The sequence below is a fragment of the Euprymna scolopes genome, chromosome 12 (genome assembly GCF_053919585.1).
Source record: "Euprymna scolopes isolate OS-2025 chromosome 12, ASM5391958v1, whole genome shotgun sequence".
Taxonomy (NCBI): domain Eukaryota; kingdom Metazoa; phylum Mollusca; class Cephalopoda; order Sepiida; family Sepiolidae; genus Euprymna; species Euprymna scolopes.
The window spans coordinates 95,079,123-95,099,672 of NC_136493.1; positions in this window are offsets into that span (position 1 = coordinate 95,079,123).

Sequence of the window (20,550 nt, forward strand, 5' to 3'; positions counted from 1 at the left end):
GACTTTTAAACCATGCTACACGTTAGACATGACAAAATATTTTCTTCTCTAAGCCTTTTTTTTTTGTTGTTTTTGTGTCTTTTTTTTGTTCGTTTTTTTGTTTTTTTGTTTAGGTTTTTTATTAGCTTAGGGAATAACCGAAATCCACAGGGGGCAAAGTCTCGACTATAGGGAGGGAAAGGAACTAAACTGATCAGCTTCACCATCTCACTGTTGCTATGACAACGTCTTTATATCTGATCTTCTCTGAACACCCTTGAGACAAACTTCATGCAAATCTTCTGCATCTTTAATTCCTCAAGAATAATTGTGTGTACAGTTCCCACACTGACATCAAACTGGGCACTTATTGTCTCAATAGACACACGACGGTCCTTATCAATCAAATCCCTTATTTGGCACATTTAACTAAGCGTTCTAACTGTCTTACTCCTCCCACATCTCTCATCATTCCTCACAAACTCACTGCCTTCTTTGAATCTCTTATGCCACTCAGAAACTGATGCTCGATTCATGGAAGATGGCCTAGAGCAATCTGAAGCACTCCATACGTTTTTATGGCCCTTTTTCCAAGTATACAACAGAATTGTATTGCGTATTGTTCTTCTGAAGTGTCCTCACGTCCAGATTGCATTTTTGAAATTCACCAGCTGTGACAATCAGGCTTTAGTAGTGTGTTTTTTTTTTCTCAAATTCCTGCCGTAGCTGTTCATTTGAACCTTAAATCATAAAAATTGGTCAATCATTTCATTAGATGTATAGCAATAACATACTGAATTTTCAAGCGTATGCGACAATTTTAAATGCCTATACAAAAAAGTCTGGAAACTTATTGGACACACCTCAAATGTATTTTTATAAATATGTTTTCCAATATATTTTGAAAAAGTTCACACTACAATAAATTCATGCTCAATAATATATATATGTGTGTGTGTGTGTGTGTGTGTGTGTGTGTGTGTGTGTGTGTGTGTGTGTGTGTGTGTGTACATATATGTGTGTGTGTGTGCGTTTGTGCGTGCTCACGCGCGTGTGTCATTATTTTATATATCTACATAAAATTTTATGTAAAGATTTTCAGTATTTACTTTGACATGCAAGTCGACCCTGGCGAATCCTCACGAGGATGAAACGAGAAAATACTTATGTAGCTTAATTTCCATATATATTTACAAAGCTTACTATATGTGTATATGTATGTTATTTTATTTTAATTTAGTTGAAGTTATCAGAAACCAAGGGACCCCTTCCTGGGACGAACACTTGATCTCTATCTGCGATACGTAGATATTCGAATATTCCATTAAAGTTCTCGGTGCTACTGCACTTATTGATGACCTGCGCTATTTTTAAAAAAAGTTTTTCAGGTTTAATTAGATTTTTATGACATGTTTTTATTAAATTGCAAGTTTAAAGTACAGAATAGGTTCAAAACACACTCCCCTTCCAATGTAAAGAATGGCTTTCTAAATAATAACGTTATTATTTCAGTACGGGTCAATAAGTGTACTTCTACCAAGATTCTCCTTTACTTCTCAAACACTGAGTTAGTAACAAAAAAAGTTGGGAATATAATTTTCCTCCCCTCAACTGACCATTTAAATAAGTTCTAGTATACTTTTCTTGTGGTCTCTTTGTCTTACTGTATTTCAGGACAGGAATTCTCTTTGTCTGGTGGAGTATCCAGCTAAACATCACTTGGAGAAGGTTCACCATTCCTCAGAAAAAAAAAACGAATATCCATACCGAGGAAATCTTTTTTGGGTCGTGATTTCTATCTGATTTGGAATATTTAGTCAGGGTTTACGCGCAGTAAAAGTATCTCCATATCAGGTATGCCTGACATGCTCCTGTACTGAGAGACCTTAGACACTCGAAGATAGTGTATATTAGGCATTGAATTCTCAACTGTGTATGTATATCTATGTGTGCGCGTGTTATATATATACATACATATATATATATATATATATTATATACATATATATATATATATATATATATATATATATATATATATATATATATATATATATATATATATACAGTGATGATCATATTTATTGGCACGGTAAAATAAAAGTTAAATTTTGTCTAATAAATTCTAAAAAAGGGATTAAATTAAAGAAAATAACAAAGTATATTATGTATTTTTAACTGGCCTTTCCGATGCAGCAATCGGATTTTAGAAAAAATAAATAACAAAGGAACAACAAACATAATTGCAAAAAACCCTTGTTCAAAATTATTGGCACGGCTTTGTTTTTCTTTTAGTATCAGTATAATATCAATCAATTTCCGGTTTACGTGCTTTCTGAACTTTTTTATAGCCATATTATGCTTGTTTAACGCTAATTCAGTGAATAATTTTTTTCAGATAATTTTTAGATAGCGATTTATTTAAACTATTATAAGTGACTAAATTATAATTTTCAATCGCAATGGTTAAAACTAAGGAACACAGCGAAGACGTCAGGAAGCTTGTTGTAGCATGCCATACCAATGGGGAGGGCTATGATAAGATTTCAAAGAAGCTAAACCTTCCCAAATCCACTGTTAGAGCCATAATAAACAAGTTCAAATCGCAAGGCCACGTTATGAGTTTAGAGGGTAGAGGGAGAAAAAGGATTCTTTCCCCAAGAGATGAACGGAAAATTGTTCGACAAGTAAAACAAAACCCAAGGATCTCTGTTGGGGAGATTGTTGATGAACAGAGCACCTCTGGAGTGAATGTATCTCGACATACAGTTGGTAGAGTTTTGAAGAGAGCTGGTTTAAAAGCATGTCGTCCGAGAAAGACTCCCTTATTGAAGCCTATGCACCTGAAAGCAAGGCTAGCCTTTGCAAAACGTCATATTGATAAAGATGTTGCATTCTGGAAACGTGTTCTATGGACTGACGAAACGAAAATAGAGTTATTTGGCCATAATAAAGTGTCTTATATTTACAGAAAATCTGGCGAAGCTTTCCTGCCTAAGAACACCATACCCACAGTGAAGCACGGTGGAGGCAGTTTGATGTTTTGGGGATCCTTTGCTGCCTCTGGACCAGGGCGACTTGTTAAGGTCACAGGTAGCATAAAAAAGGAAGATTATGTTAAAATATTGGATGAAAACCTGAAAGACTCTGCTAAAGAGCTCTCACTTGGTCGTCGTTGGTGGTTCATGCAAGATAATGACCCAAAGCATTCGGCTAAACTGACTAAGAAATGGCTTGAGGACAATCATATTAATGTTTTGGAGTGGCCATCACAAAGCCCAGACCTTAATCCAATTGAAAATTTATGGAGAACATTAAAATTGAGGGTAATGCAAAGGAAGCCTAAGAATCTTATTCAATTGGAGGATTATTGTCAGGAAGAGTGGGCTAAAATTATTACTGAAGAGTGCAACAACTTGGTTGTAAACTATGAAAAGCGACTGAGGAAGGTAATCAAGGCCAAAAGCTATACAATTGATTATTAAATAAATCGTGCCAATAATTTTGAACAAGGGTTTTTTGCAATTATGTTTGTTGTTCCTTTGTTATTTATTTTTTCTAAAATCCGATTGCTGCATCGGAAAGGCCAGTTAAAAATACATAATATACTTTGTTAGTTTCTTTAATTTAACCCCTTTTTTAGAATTTATTAGACAAAATTTAACTTTTATTTTACCGTGCCAATAAATATGATCATCACTGTATATATATAAACTGTAAATTCCATACCATTTTTCGGCCCAGTCAGTGGGGCATTAGAATACACCGACTGCCCCCCTGCAGAGGGTAAAAGTCCCTCAATGGGGGGTCCTGGATATGACCTTTAACTATATCCAGTGGTGAGGCCCCAGCTTGTGGGCTTTGGGGAGTGTGGAGCCACCCTTTAATTACCATTGCTCCCAGGTCCACTCTGACTCGGAGTGGTAGTACCTGTTAGGGTTCCAACTATGGGTTAAATAGAAACCGACTTGAAAACAACAAATATATTCTATTAAAAATTTTCTTCAAAATCTTTGGATTCGGCATTAAATAACCCGAAAAGTGTTGATATGCCGTAAAACAAAAACAACCAACCAACCATACCATTTTGTAAATCAGGCTTTTAAACAACTGTACATTTATTTTAGCCACGTTCTTCACACGTTAAAACTTTTTTCTTTTTTTTTACACACAGGACGCTTCACTATTTCAAGTAATTTAAATGTAATTTGAACTGAAGCATATAAAAACCCCTGATTTTAAACGAAACAGTAATCGAAAGCTGCCGGCCTGTAGACGACTGAAGAAAATCAGTTGAAAGTACTTGCAAGAAAAAAAAACAGATGGACGAAAATGACTATGGAATCTTCTTACAAAAATTCGACCGAGACATCAGAATAAGTATCTGAAAAATTGAAAAATAACAACAACAAAAATTATCATCAAGTAAAAACCATTCCGTCCTATTTCACAATATCTATCTGAATATATATATATATATATATATATATATATATATATATATATATAAAGGTGAATGTCTGTGTGTGTGTGTGTGTGTGTGTGTGTGTGTGTGTGTGTGGTCACGAATAGACTTCTATTATGGTTGACTATTATAGAAAACTGATTACATATAATGATAGAAGATGTATCGAAACACAGGAATGGGTATGTTTGATCTGGAAGAACGGTAGTTCATTTAAATTGTGGGGTCTGCGTTCGCGCCTGGTCCACAAAGTATGGAAATAAAAAAATTAAAAATTAAAAAGAAAAACGTTTACAAGTGTTTTTGATGTAGATGTGCATAAGAATACTTTGATAAGTATGTTTTAAATAGGGATGGTATAATAAAATTGTGGGATCTGCGTTCGCGCATGGCCTCCATAGAATGGAAATAGGCACAAACTTTAATAAAGACTTTTCATATCTATCTGCGTAAGTATACTTTGAATATTATGTTTCAGTTTGAAGAAATATGGTATAATAAAATTATGAGGTGTTCGTTCGCGCCTGACCTCCATAGAATGGAAATATATCACAAAGTTTAACAAGGTTTTTTAATATAGATCCACAGAATATTGTGATAATTGTTTCAGTGTGAACAGGTATGGTATAATAAATTATGGGGTTTACCTATTTTATTTTTACTTTCATCATATTTTGCTTTGTTTTTTATACCCCCAGTTTTGAAGCTATCTCTTTACAACCCTTCCATAACCTATCATACTTTCATAAATCAGAGTCCATTTTCTGTAGGATGCTTTTGAACCCAGTCAACGACGGGTACTTTTGCTAGTATGTATATAAGTTGATGTAAAAACAATATCGTTTTCCTACACGTGTTACTTTTATATATGATTTCTGAATTCATCCATTGATATATATAGTCATGTTATATATCATTTTGAAGCGCGTTTTTCTCTATCGAATCGTGTTATTCGTTACCGTCCTAAATCTCTTTATTATTATTTTTATTTATTTATTTTATTTTATTTTATTTTATTTATGTTTTTTTTTTTTTTTTTGCAGACTTTTCGACAGCATGGACAAAATTCCATCCGCACTAACAAATTTGTGGCACAACGGTGGTTCAAGAAATTTCGCAATGGTGATGAGAGCCTCGACGATGAAAATGGTCGCGATCGGCCGACTGCGGTTTATAACGAACATTTGAAAGCCTAAATTGAAGCAGATACTCGCAAAAACACACGAGAAGTTGCTATTGACCTCGAGATCGACTACTCAACAGTCGTCTGCCATTTAAAGTAAATATGGAAACCAAAAAATTTGGATAAATGAGTGCCGCATAAACTAAAAGATAATTTTTTTAAATCGTCGTTTTGAGGTGTTTTCTACGCTCCTTCTGCGCAACAACAACGACTCGTTTCTCGAGCGGATTGTGACGTGTGATTAGAAGTGGGTCCTCTACAACAACTGGCAGCGTTCGGCACAGTGGTTGGATACCGGAGACTCTCCACGACACTTCCCGAATCCGAAATTACATCAAAAAATGCTATGGTGACTTTTTGGTGATCTGTGCCCAGTCTCATCCATCACGGCTACGTGAACCTGGGTGAAGCGATTACGACGGAGAAGTACTGCCGACAAATGACAAAATGCACCAGAAGCTCCAATGTATGTGCCCGAGATTGGTCAATATGAACGGACCAATTCTCGTCCATGACAACGCTCGCTCGCATGTTGCTCAACTGACCCTGCAGAAATTGAACGAATTGGGCTACGAGACTCTGCCTCATCAGCCATATTCATCGAACCTCTCGCCCACCGATTATCACTTTTTCAAGCATCTCAACAACGATCAGCGCGGAAAATGCTTCAAAAGGCGGGATAATACCGAATCGGCCTTCAATGACTTCATCGTTTCCTGAAATTCGGATTTCTATGCTAATGAGATAAATAAACTTGTTTATCGTTGGCAAAAATGTGTCGATTCTAATGGTCCTTATTTCGATTAATAAAGGTTATTATGAAAGGAGTTATGATCTTTTTGAAGTTGAACGTCAAAACCGACATTATATTTGAACCAACCTCGTTATATATATATATATATATAATATAATATAAAGGTGAATGTCTGTGTGTGTGTGTGTGTGTGTGTGTGTGTGTGTGTGTGTGTGTGTGTGTGTGTGTGTGTGTGTGGTCACGAATAGGCTTCTATATGGTTGACTATTATAGAAAACTGATTACATATAAGGATAGAAGATGTATCGAAACACAGGAATGGGTATGTTTGATCTGGCAGAACGGTGGTTCATTTAAATTGTGGGGTCTGCGTTCGCGCCTGGTCCACAAAGTATGGAAATAAAAAAATTTTAAATTAAAAAAAAACGTTTACAAGTGTTTTTGATATAGATGTACATAAGAATACTTTGATAAGTATAAGTGATATATATATATATATATATATATATATATATATATATATATATATATATATATATATATATATATATATATATATACATACATATATTCAAATCTATCAGCTGGTGTTAATCGTGGCACCCTACACTGAAGATTCCCGAAAGGATGCAACACTAGTGTCTGTAGGTATTTAATTATTATATATATATATATATATATATATATATATATATATATATATATATATATATATATAGAGAGAGAGAGAGAGAGAGAGGGGGGGTACAATTATAGCTATATGTAGATAAAGTGTTGTCTTAGTTATAATCTGTGTTTTATGTTCTTTCTTTCTTTTTGACACTTGTCATTCAAGTATTTTTTCGTCAGCATTTTCGTTGTTTTATTGCTCCGACGTTCCCAAAACACCTCTAGCCTGCCGCACCCCAAGTGACGTCATTTTCAATTACAACTAACCCCACATACCCACCGCGTTTCTCCCACAAATGACAACCATGCAAACAGCGTTTCTGTTCACTTCACGTTGTAAATGTTTCTCTTCTTTTATATTTTAATGGGAAATGCACTTTTAAGCTCCGCTGAAGTCACCCACACAGGTTTACACTGGGTTTCACTTTACGGGCGTTTTTTTTGTTTGTTTTCTTTGTTTGTTTGTTTGTTCGTGCGTGCGTGCGTGCGTGCGTGCGTGCGTGCGTGCGTGTACATCTGGAACGTAGTGGGATGGGCTTTGAAGCGAATTTAGGAAAACTCGTCTCCGGAAAACTCGTCTCCAGAAAACTCGTCTCCGGAAAACTCGTCTCCAGAAAACTAGTCTCCGGAAAACTCGTCCCCTTTTCCTAGGTAGCAAAAATGGTACCTTATTGAATAAATATCGAGTGAAAACACATTTTATGACCGTTCTTGAAGAAGATATTGTCTTTAAAGGATAATAAATATCCCATATTTTTAAAAAATATTTTTTTAAAAATAAAATTGATTTTTCCAAGTGTTCGTTTTCTACCTAACTTTGAAAGTTTTTGGTGGTTCAACATATTTTAAAAAGTTTTTTTAGGCACCGCCAAAACTGGGGCGGGGGGAGTACTTTTTGACATACCGTCTTTTTAAAAATCTACCAAAAATCAGGTCATTATCCGATCAATACGAAATTTTCAGCGATTATTAAGAGAAGAATGAACTTTATAACAGTTTACTTATTTTTTTAATTATCCCGCTTTTGAGTTTTGAAGTGTGAAATTCGGTGAATATGTTAAGTAAAATAATTAATTTAAGTTAAGAAAAACAAAAAAAAATTAATATTTATACGAAAAAACCCATTTTAAAATCTTTGATAAATAAATTAACAATTTTTTTAGCGAGCCGAATAATGCATGACCATTATTAAACAGGGCATGCTTTGAAGAATCGATACAAAAAAAAATTCGATAAATATTGTGCCCTTTGTGTTAAAAATAGCATTATTTTTTCGATCCCGTTTGAAAACGTTTGCCGCCTTTCGACTACGGTGGACGAAACGCGCTGAAATATATTTGTTTTATTCTGCTTTAAATTGCCCCCCCCCCATTTTGGGGAGCCTGGCCCCCACACACATTAAAAACCAAACTCATACAAATGGTCACCCATCTGGAACTGGCCAGCCTCGGCGTTAATAATACATTGGAATTTTCGTCACTGAAAAATAAGTTTTTTTTTGCCTGTTTGGTCTTCCATAGTTTGCTTTTTATCAAATGCAAACGTAAACATTGTCGATCTAGACTCTAGATCGACGCGAAGTAACTTGTTGCCTATATGAATGTGGAATTATTTGAAATCCAGGTACTTATATTATAATATTTTTGCATATTCTCATAGAAAATCATCCTAAATCTTTGTTAGACAACAAATAAATACATTAATTATTTCAAAAACCTTCTTTTTTTTTAAAATATTTATGTACGTTTTTGTGCAAGACAAAAAATGTTATTTGTTAACTTTTTGGGAAAATTAAACATTTAAAATTTAATTAAAAATAGTAGGAAAAGTTTTACATTATTCTGTTTTCTATATGATAAAATTCAGGGTTTTATCTTTCTGGAAAAAAAAGTTACTCAGAAATAATGGATTTTAATAAATGTAATTTCGTTTTAAAAAACAACAACAACTTGATTTTTCGGCCATTTTTGGCGGTGCCTAGTTTATTTAGCTTAAAAAAAATAATGTAGAGTGTTACTTTCGTACAAAAAATGTCCGATATGAGATAATCACGTCTTAGGAGTCTCGATAATCACTCAAAAATAGAAAATTAAAGAAAATACTGAGGTAGATATAGTTTTAAAACGACCCACCCCACCCCCCGATAATAAATTTGTATATTTTTAGGTAATGTCCAAACTCACTGCTTGGAAAAAAATCAAGTTACCGGATGTGAATACGGTTGATTATGTAACGAAACCGAACGAAAGACAGGAAAAACGAAACCGAACGAAAGACACGAAAAACGAAACCATATATTTCTAAAAAAAAAAAAAATACTCTAGTTTTTAACATTTACTGTGTTATTACGAAACAAACAAAAAAGAAAACACTTCTTGTATTATCAAATAATAAAAAGGATATTTTATTTAGAAAATTTGGTACTTCACGATGAACGTGGGCCCTGATGCTTTTATTTAATCATTACTCCTTCAAAGCGCATGCGCAAAAGGTTTTCTATGGTTTATTTCATAACGAAACCTTTTTGAAGGTACTATTGAAGGCCAAAAAAAGGGGAGGGAAAGCATTATTTGAATATGTATGAAAAAATAATTTGACAAAAAATATATTTAGTGGACAAAATAATAAATAAAAATCAAATTAAATTAAATAAAAATAAAATAAAAACAAGCACGAAATAAAAGTATGAATCAAATTTACCCAAAGAAAAAAAAATAAAGAAAAAATAAAATCTGAGATATATACGAAGAAAGTGAAAGAAAATGCTTTGAGGAAGCAATCATTAAAAAACGTTTACATTTAAATATATTGATACATTTTTATACAATAAATGTTTTTATAATTATATATTGATACATTTTTATACAATAAATGTTTTTTTATAATTATATATTGATACATTTTTATACAATAAATGTTTTTATAATTATATATTGATACATTTTTATACAATAAATGTTTTTATAATTATATATTAATACATTTTTATACAATAAATGTTTTTATAATTATATATTGATACATTTTTATACAATAAATGTTTTTATAATTATATATTGATACATTTTTATGCAATAAATGTTTTTATAATTATATATTGATACATTTTTATACAATAAATGTTTTTATAATTATATATTGATACATTTTTATACAATAAATGTTTTTATAATTATATATTGATACATTTTTATGCAATAAATGTTTTTATAATTATATATTGATACATTTTTATACAATAAATGTTTTTATAATTATATATTGATACATTTTTATACAATAAATGTTTTTATAATTATATATTGATACATTTTTATACAATAAATGTTTTTATAATTATATATTGATACATTTTTATGCAATAAATGTTTTTATAATTATATATTGATAAATTTTTATACAATAAATGTTTTTATAATTATATATTGATACATTTTTATACAATAAATGTTTTTATAATTATATATTAATACATTTTTATACAATAAATGTTTTTATAACTATATATTGATACATTTTTATACAATAAATGTATTTTATAATTATATATTGATACATTTTTATACAATAAATGTTTTTATAATTATATATTGATAAATTTTTATACAATAAATGTTTTTATAATTATATATTAATACATTTTTATACAATAAATGTTTTTATAATTATATATTGATACATTTTTATACAATAAATGTTTTTATAATTATATATTGATACATTTTTATACAATAAATGTTTTTATAATTATATATTAATACATTTTTATGCAATAAATGTTTTTATAATTATATATTAATACATTTTTATACAATAAATGTTTTTATAACTATATATTGATACATTTTTATACAATAAATGTTTTTATAACTATATATTGATACATTTTTATACAATAAATGTTTTTATAATTATATATTGATACATTTTTATACAATAAATGTTTTTATAATTATATATTGATACATTTTTATGCAATAAATGTTTTTATAATTATATATTGATACATTTTTATACAATAAATGTTTTTATAATTATATATTGATACATTTTTATACAATAAATGTTTTTATAATTATATATTAATACATTTTTATACAATAAATGTTTTTATAATTATATATTGATACATTTTTATACAATAAATGTTTTTTATAATTATATATTGATACATTTTTATACAATAAATGTTTTTATAATTATATATTGATACATTTTTATACAATAAATGTTTTTATAATTATATATTAATACATTTTTATACAATAAATGTTTTTTATAATTATATATTGATACATTTTTATACAATAAATGTTTTTATAATTATATATTGATACATTTTTATACAATAAATGTTTTTATAATTATATATTAATACATTTTTATGCAATAAATGTTTTTATAATTATATATTGATACATTTTTATACAATAAATGTTTTTATAATTATATATTGATACATTTTTATACAATAAATGTTTTTTATAATTATATATTGATACATTTTTATACAATAAATGTTTTTATAATTATATATTGATACATTTTTATACAATAAATGTTTTTATAATTATATATTAATACATTTTTATACAATAAATGTTTTTATAATTATATATTGATACATTTTTATACAATAAATGTTTTTATAATTATATATTGATACATTTTTTATACAATAAATGTTTTTATAATTATATATTGATACATTTTATACAATTAATGTTTTTTATAATTATATATTGATACATTTTTTATACAATAAATGTTTTTATAATTATATATTGATACATTTTTATACAATAAATGTTTTTATAATTATATATTGATACATTTTTATACAATAAATGTTTTTATAATTATATATTGATACATTTTTATACAATAAATGTTTTTTTAATTATATATTGATACATTTTTATACAATAAATGTTTTTATAACTATATATTGATACATTTTTATACAATAAATGTTTTTATAATTATATATTGATACATTTTTATACAATAAATGTTTTTATAATTATATATTGATACATTTTTATACAATAAATGTTTTTATAACTATATATTGATACATTTTTATACAATAAATGTTTTTATAATTATATATTGATACATTTTTATACAATAAATATTTTTATAATTATATATTGATACATTTTTATACAATAAATGTTTTTATAACTATATATTGATACATTTTTATACAATAAATGTTTTTATAATTATATATTGATACATTTTTATACAATAAATGTTTTTATAACTATATATTGATACATTTTTATACAATAAATGTTTTTATAACTATATATTGATACATTTTTATACAATAAATGTTTTTATAATTATATATTGATACATTTTTATACAATAAATGTTTTTATAATTATATATTGATACATTTTTATACAATAAATGTTTTTATAATTATATATTGATACATTTTTATACAATAAATGTTTTTATAATTATATATTGATACATTTTTTATACAATAAATGTTTTTATAATTATATATTGATACATTTTTATACAATAAATGTTTTTATAACTATATATTGATACATTTTTATAAAATAAATGTTTTGGTTTTCAAATATGTTTCTGTTCTGAAAAAAATCTTGTTTGTTACTTATTTTCCGCGTTATTTGACCAAGAAGAAATCAGAGTTATCGCCCTCTAACAATAGCCGGTGGCCCTGTAATGACTTTTAAACGATACCCTTCCCTTCCCATGTTAAGAATGGCTTTCGAAATAATAACGTTATTATTTCAGCGCGGTACCAAAATTATATAAGACCGTGTTTTTTGTTGTTGTTGTTGTTGTTTCGTAATAACAAAAGAATTCTTTAAACTAAATTAATTCTTCTAAACAAAATAATTACTTTCTTTGATAATACGTGTTTTCTTTCTTTTATTTTTGTTTCGTAATAACACAAAAAGTGTTAAAACTAAATTATTTTTTTAAATAAAATATATGGTTTCGTTTTTCGTATCTTGACTCAGTGATGAAGTTTATTTTTTAAAACAAAAGATAAAAATATTTTTTTTAAATATTATGAAATGTGTATTCTCTTTTAAAGACAATTTCTTCTTTAAGAACGGTCATAAAATGTGTTTTCAATCGATATTTATTAATAAGGAACCAGTTTTCCTACCTAGCAAAAGGGAGGGGGGTCGGGTACGAGTTTTCCGGGTACGAGCTTTCCGGGAACGAATTTTCCGGGCATCCTTTGAAGCATGTGCCAGACACGATTTTTTTTTTATTATGAGAATACAACCCAGATTCAAATGTCCGACTTTCACATTTTTTTTTATTTTTTATTTTTTTTTCACTCCAAACAAGGAATATTTTTACTTGAATGGTAAGGGGCTACTATTTGGAATCATGTCTAACAGGTAACTCTCAGCAATCCAACAGCGATATGTTTGGTTACATCACATTTAAACTTCAGCAGATTATTACAGCTAGGGAGGCAGGAAACAGGGAGGGAATTTCAAAAACTAGCAGTCCGAGGGATGGAACTATTAGTACATTGTAGTAGGTTTTCCGATATAATGCAACCTCAACAGTGAAAGCGTGGGGTTATGCGGGAGTATGTACCTCTAGAGGGGGCACAAGTGCCATAGGTCTATCAGACCGCATTTTATTAAAGGACTGGTAAAACAGGCACAGGGATGTGACATTTGAACGATATGACAGATGTTGGGGCTTGGTCAACAGTGCGGGGCCCTCTTTAATTTTTTGAACCCTGTCTAAGAGTAGAGACTAAGTCGTAGATGCACCAGCCCAGATATTGCAAGAATACGCCATACATATGTAAATTGTAGCTTTGTAAACATATAGAATATCCGGTCTCAGTAATTTTCTAGTACGGTAGAAGGAGCCCACCTTCTTTGCAGCAGCCTTTGCAATGTGTTTATGTATTTGTTCCAATTTATGTCAGCCTGAGCAGTTTAAAGAATGCTCGACTTGGCGATAAGTTGCAAGCTCATAAAAGGAATAGATCAGATGTGTTTAGAATATGACCAGTGCGACAAATTACGGTCGCTGTATTATAACAAGAAAACTATAACATCCAGAGATTCATACTACAAAATTATTATCAGAGTGCCCCAAACATAAATAAACATGTGTTTTACTCTAAAAAGTAAAGTAAAGTCAGTCGCAAATTGTATATGGATCTTTCTGAGCTTCTTTAACTAAGTTTCGTTTTATAATCTGTTAATTAAGTCTTATAAGGAACATAATGGTCTGGGTTGTTGAAAATCCGGTACTTCTGCATTTTAAATTGCCACTGATAATTATTAGTTTCCAGTTTCGGTAGAGTTCTATACGAGGAATGGAAAGACAATCAAAAATGTTAATGATTTTAACAGAAATTTTACATGAAATTAAAGAACAAACACAACGAAAAAACAACATTAAGTTTGATGTCATTACATGTCGCCAAGAAGTAGAGTATTTGAAGCAAGTATTTTTTTGATCTGCCATTGTTGATCGCGGAATTACGGATAATGTTTGTCTAAGTTTTCTGCAAGCAATATTACGGCATTCCCAAATAATATGCCATTTCCACGCAAATCTTGCACTGACCGATCAAGAGCCTTAAGTGATTTTTATGTGCCATTGTGAATTCACCCCAAACAATAAGTTTCACTTTCTGCAATAATTTTCCCATGCTGGAGGTATTAAAAATGTTGCACGTGGGAGTTTCAACATATATATATATATATATAATAAATTATTTATTATAGTAAAAAATAATTATATGTATGTATATATATATATATATATATATATATATATATATATATATACTCGTGTGTGTACGTAACTTATATAAATGTGTAATTTTTTTTTATTTCTTTTTGACATTTAAGAATACAAAAAAAATTTTTTGACATTTAAGAATACAAAAATTTCGACTGCTTCTTGTGGCCTTCTCCGTGAAGTGAGTAAGAGAATTAAGGTATAGCCAATGCGATAAAGAGACGATTAAGTTGTTAGATATTTTGACGCAGTAGTAACATTGTTACGTTTACTCCATGGACTTGCTTGCCACACCCAAAAAATAGATGGACAGAGTCGACGGACACTGATACCAGCTCCTCCTATTTTCTCCAGAAGCTGTTACGCCACCACGTGCCACAGTCCTTTCTAAGGTGAAAAAGAGTTATACTTTAGAAGGGCGTGGTTGCTAATGAGATTGACCAGCAAAGGCAACAACTTTCATGAACATAGAGAAATACCAATGTCCACGTGTCAGTAGAACAAAACGCTTCTGTCAATGGAGAAGAGGACAATGATCCGGACTCGGTTTTTATGTCTGATCCTAGGAACATATGTTAATATGCTAAGAATTTTATCTTTTTTTTTTGGGGGGGGGATATTTATTTAACATACTGACCTACCTTTTTAAGCTCAATTAATTTGTTTCTCTTTCTTTCTTTCTCCTTTTTTTTTTTTTTTTTTTTTTGCTCTTTCTCCCTTTCTCAACGATGATGACTAGGGCCATGACAACAGCTATTCTTTTCATTGTTTTGACTCTCGAGTATATATCCGACACAGTTAAACACAATTAATCAGCCGAGAACCACGCCACTCTACATAAAACCATATAAGATATCAATGGATATATACCTGAGAATCAAAACAAGGAAAATAATATGCTGTTGTCATAAGCTTAATGATGACCAATGCCGGACACTTGCCCTCTTGATCTTTAACAATGTGAGGAGTGATAATTTGACGGGCTTGAGCCCTTCGACATATGCGGTTTCTATCAGAGCGGCAACCTTTCTGCGAACAGGAACCAAATGCCCAACCGCAAGTCTGGGAGGACTAACTTCGGTGACGTCACGAGAATGAGGTGTACATACCGGCTGTATCTTTAATAATTATCTTTTTTTTTCTTTTTGTTTTTACGTTTCTTTCATTCTTTCTTTCTTTACGTGTTTACTTCTTTCTTTTTTATTTTTGTGTTCTTCTTTCTTTTTTATTTTTGTGTTTTTCTTTCTTTCTTTTCCTTCTCTATTTCTCGTTCTTCCACGTGTTTTTTTTTTACGTGTAACTGTTTGTTTCTCTTTTTTCTCATTTCTCTTCCTTTTCTTTTTTTTTTCTTTCTCCCTTCTTTCTTTGTACTCAGCTGTAAAAGATAAGAAAATGTCCGGCGATTGACGCGTGTCAACCACTGTTATTCTCGTCATTTGACGAAATAAAACAAAAAGAAAATAAGAAAAACACATTTCGGTCTTCCTCTGCGGAATCCCCTTGGAGTTACAAAAGAAACATATTCACGACGATCGCTTATTAAATAAATATTAGCCACAACCACGAATCACGTTAAGGTTTTTGGAAACACTTTCAAAGCAAGTACTCACAGGTTTTTAAAATCAACTTTTTTTTTTCTTTCGTAAAATAAATTGTTCCGGCTCAGGGGAAGAATATTATATACAGTTTTAGGAAGATGTGTGTAGAACAGGAGAATTCGATGGTTACGTTGAAAGAATTAATTAAAATTCTCGGGTTAGTAGGTTTAGAACAGTTGAGGTAGCAGGCTCAGTTAATAGGGGAAGAGTCAACGAAGCCAGGAAGAAAAAGTAGCCGAGAGAAAAAGGATAATTAATACCTGGCCAGAGATATGTTTGTTTGGAAATCAATTTCTGGAAGACAATATGCAAAACGGACATTAAAATGGTGGTTGTAGATGATGATGATGATGATGATGATGATGATGATGATGATGATGATGATGATGGCGACGACGACGACGAAGCAGTAGGAGTAGTATTATAAGTGGTGGTACTCGGTCTTGGCTAAAATCTATTTTTTGTTAATCGCTCAAGACAAAGCATGAAGCCGCTTAACGTCAAGCGCTCAAAATACTAATAAAGAAAAAAACTGGTTATCGATAATTGTATGGCCATATGCTCCCTTTTGACAATCGCCGACTCCATGCCGTTATATTCCTTGATTTTTTCTTTTTCTTTTTTTTTTCTTTCTTTTATTCTAACGTCACATAATTGACTGCGAGGAGGTAAGCACATTTGCTCATTAGTATAAAAATAAAACAAAACGGAACAAATAACACATAACACAAACTTCGACCCATTCTTTTGCTGTGCGTCTGACACCATTGAGCTGCTAAACTAATATCCTAGTTGCCTGCTGGGGCCTCTTTCTCGTCGATTGACGTCAGTAACCTGCCGTTCACTGTCCCAAACTCAAGACTGTACGTTAACTATGCACCGTCAAAAGACTCTCTTCCACTCTTAAACTGTCCGTAAACAAGCTCTAAATATATTGACCTACATGTCCCGTCTTTTTTCGTCAAGACTTTGATTAAGTTTTCTAGTTTATACGGTCTTTATCTGCCTTGGTAAACAATATCTTCCTCGTTTGGCACTTAATACTTTTTTTCTGATGATCAACTATTCCCTCTTTTTAAAATCGCTTTGTAACACCTTAGGAAGATGGGAATTTATAGTATCACACCAATGTTTCGAAATTGCATCCATTGTATCTTGGGGCAGATCTCCCAACTCACTCAACTCAGTGATGGAGAAACGAAAATATATCGCTATAATTGTGTGTGTGTGTGTATGTGTGTTTTTTTTGTTTTGTTTTGTTTTGTGTGTGTGCGTGTGTGTGCGTGTGTGTGTGTGTGTGTGTGTTTTTTTTCTTTCTTTTTAGTTCTCTCCCACTGCAAGGACGTAGACACCAGGGTCGGAAAGTAGGAGTGAAAAGTTAGCGCACCTGAGGGGAGGGCATTCTGACCTGCAAAAATGCCTGAGCAGCCTATATGCATTTCTCGGTAAGGTAGCCTGAGGCGATAAGCAATAAACTAATCCCTTCTCAAAAAGAAAAGGCAAATGCTGGAAGGGTGGACCACCTAATACTGAACAAAATTAAACTCCCCCACAAAATCAACAGGGACCGGATCATTTCAGGAATGGTCCAAGCTCTGTCGATTTGGGGGTGGGGAAGGGCGGGGATAACGATCTCTAGCTGGAGTGCTATACATGTTTGAACTCGTTCTGATATAAAAGGGAACTAAACCCGATACGAAAGCAAGGATAACACAAATGCAGACTATAAACCTGCGTCTGCCAAGTTCGAATCCAGTTTGTCCCACAAAAACAAATACATTCTCTTATGTTCAATCTCCTGAAAAGGAAGTGAATAAAATAAGATTATCTAAAAAAAAAAAAAGAACAATATTTATTGATTCAATATTGAATTAATTTTGTGTTTTCATATTTATTTTAATATAAATTTAGAAGTAGCGTATTTGATTGCCCACACAACCTTATAAACATTTCGTTTTTATCTCTTACTAGCAAGTCAGCCGGTTTTGCTCGGACCCTCTGTACTGGTATTAACTTGCCCTACGTGTGAATAAACTTTATGTAAGATTTCAAATGTTTAGACCAAAAATTGTCTGAGTAATTTCGTAGAGACCGCAGAGGTATATTTGACCACAATTTTGACCCCTTAACATTTATTATTTTGGTCTCAAATCAAAATAAAAAGTTTTACCCGTATCCAAGTTACCTACATCTAAAAGTTCAAGTCTTTCGACCCAAAATTGGCGGAGGAATTTGGTAGAATCTGCAAAGGTCAACTCCTTCAACTTTAACATTCTGGCAGCCAAATGTTCGCCCAAAAATTGATTAAAATGCTTGCATGTCTGAATACCCGTTATGTATAAATTTAAAATGTTTAGACCCAAAATTGCTGAGTAGTTTGCTAGACACCGCAACGATCAAATCCTTTTAACTTTGACTGCTTGTACGCTCACATTTTCAACCCAAACCGATTTAAAAAGCAGCCCTATCTCTGAATATTCTTTATGTAAATTTGAAATGTTTAGACCGGAAATTGACTGAGTAATTTGGTAGAGACCGCAGAGATCAAATCTTTTTAAAAATTTGACCCCAATTTCGACCCCTTAACATTTATTCTGGGGGCTCAAATCAAATTAAAAAGTTTGATCCATGTCTAAGTAACCTACATTTAAAAGTTCAAGTGTTTAGACCGCAAATTGGCGAAGGAGTTTGGTAGCATTTTCAAAGGTCAAATCGTTAAACTTTGACCTCTTAACAGCCAAACCTCTGGCCGAAACCCGATTAAAAAGATTTCTCCACATCTCAATACACCTTATGCCAAATCTTAAGTTTGTAGACTGAAAATTGACAAAGTTATTTGATTGGGAAATGTACACACACACAGGCCTTTTCATTTTATAGATATATAGATATTATTTTTACGTGTTTCTTTGTTCATAATATATATATATATATATATATATATATATATATATTTGCTTTTATATATATATATATATATATACATACATATATACGTATACATATATACATACATATATATATATATATATACATATATATATATATACATATATATATATATATATAGTGTGTGTGTGTGTGTGTGTGTGTGTGTGTGTGTGTGTGTGTGTGTGTGTGTGTGTGTGTGTGTGTGTGTGTGTGTGTGTGTGTGTGTGTCTGGTTTCATGTAGTGCGAGTGTTATCAATCTGGAAAATATCGGTCAATTCGTTTTTTTTTTTAATTTAGAAAAAAATGAAAGAACGATGATGGATATCGTCAAATCGCAGCAAAACGAGTTTCATTGTTTAGATCGCATATCGTTTAACAGTAGGCGAATTTGTTTAGTCATGGCTTTTCAATCAACACACACTCTTATCATGAAAACATATACACATTATATATATATATATGCATATATATATATATATGTATATATATATATATATATATATATATATATATATATATATATATATATATATATATATAGATAGATAGATAGATAGATAGTCAGGGTAGTGTTTTTCATCTTACAAGCGTTGGTTGACAAAGAACTTTCACACAGGTCATTAAAGATCTCTCCTTGAAAACAGCATGTGGTGTTCCCTAGAAGCCGAGTGACAACAAGTCTCCCCAGGTTTCCAGTACTCCTCACCTCTTTCGATAGCATTTGCAAATAAATTGACACTATCTAAACAGCTGCTTACCATTGATTTCGCATTGACAGAGGTTATTTGTCCTCACTGGAATTTGAGTGGCAATAAGTCTCCCCAAGACCCCAGTTCTCTTCGCACTTATACGGCGGAGATCTGATAAATTCCTCGGTCTTTCCTTCTTCCGTGACTCTAATTGGTTTTTTGGTATCACTCTTTTTTTTTTGGTGGGGGGGAGGCAGTGAAGTCGCAATAGAAGGCTTGGGTGGGGTGGGGTTAGAGAACTTATAGATATGCGGCTTCTGTGTTCTTGGTTCCATGTAGCGTTTCATGTTTTGCCTTTGCAGCAGTTTGTCTGGCTCGCACTTGTTGCTCCTGTGTGTTAGTTTCCACATTCGGGTGTTTTTCTTCATATTTCAGCTGTTTTGATGATTGTTGTTCGTTGTATTTTTCCAGTCATTCCTTTGATTCCAATTTCTCCCATTCT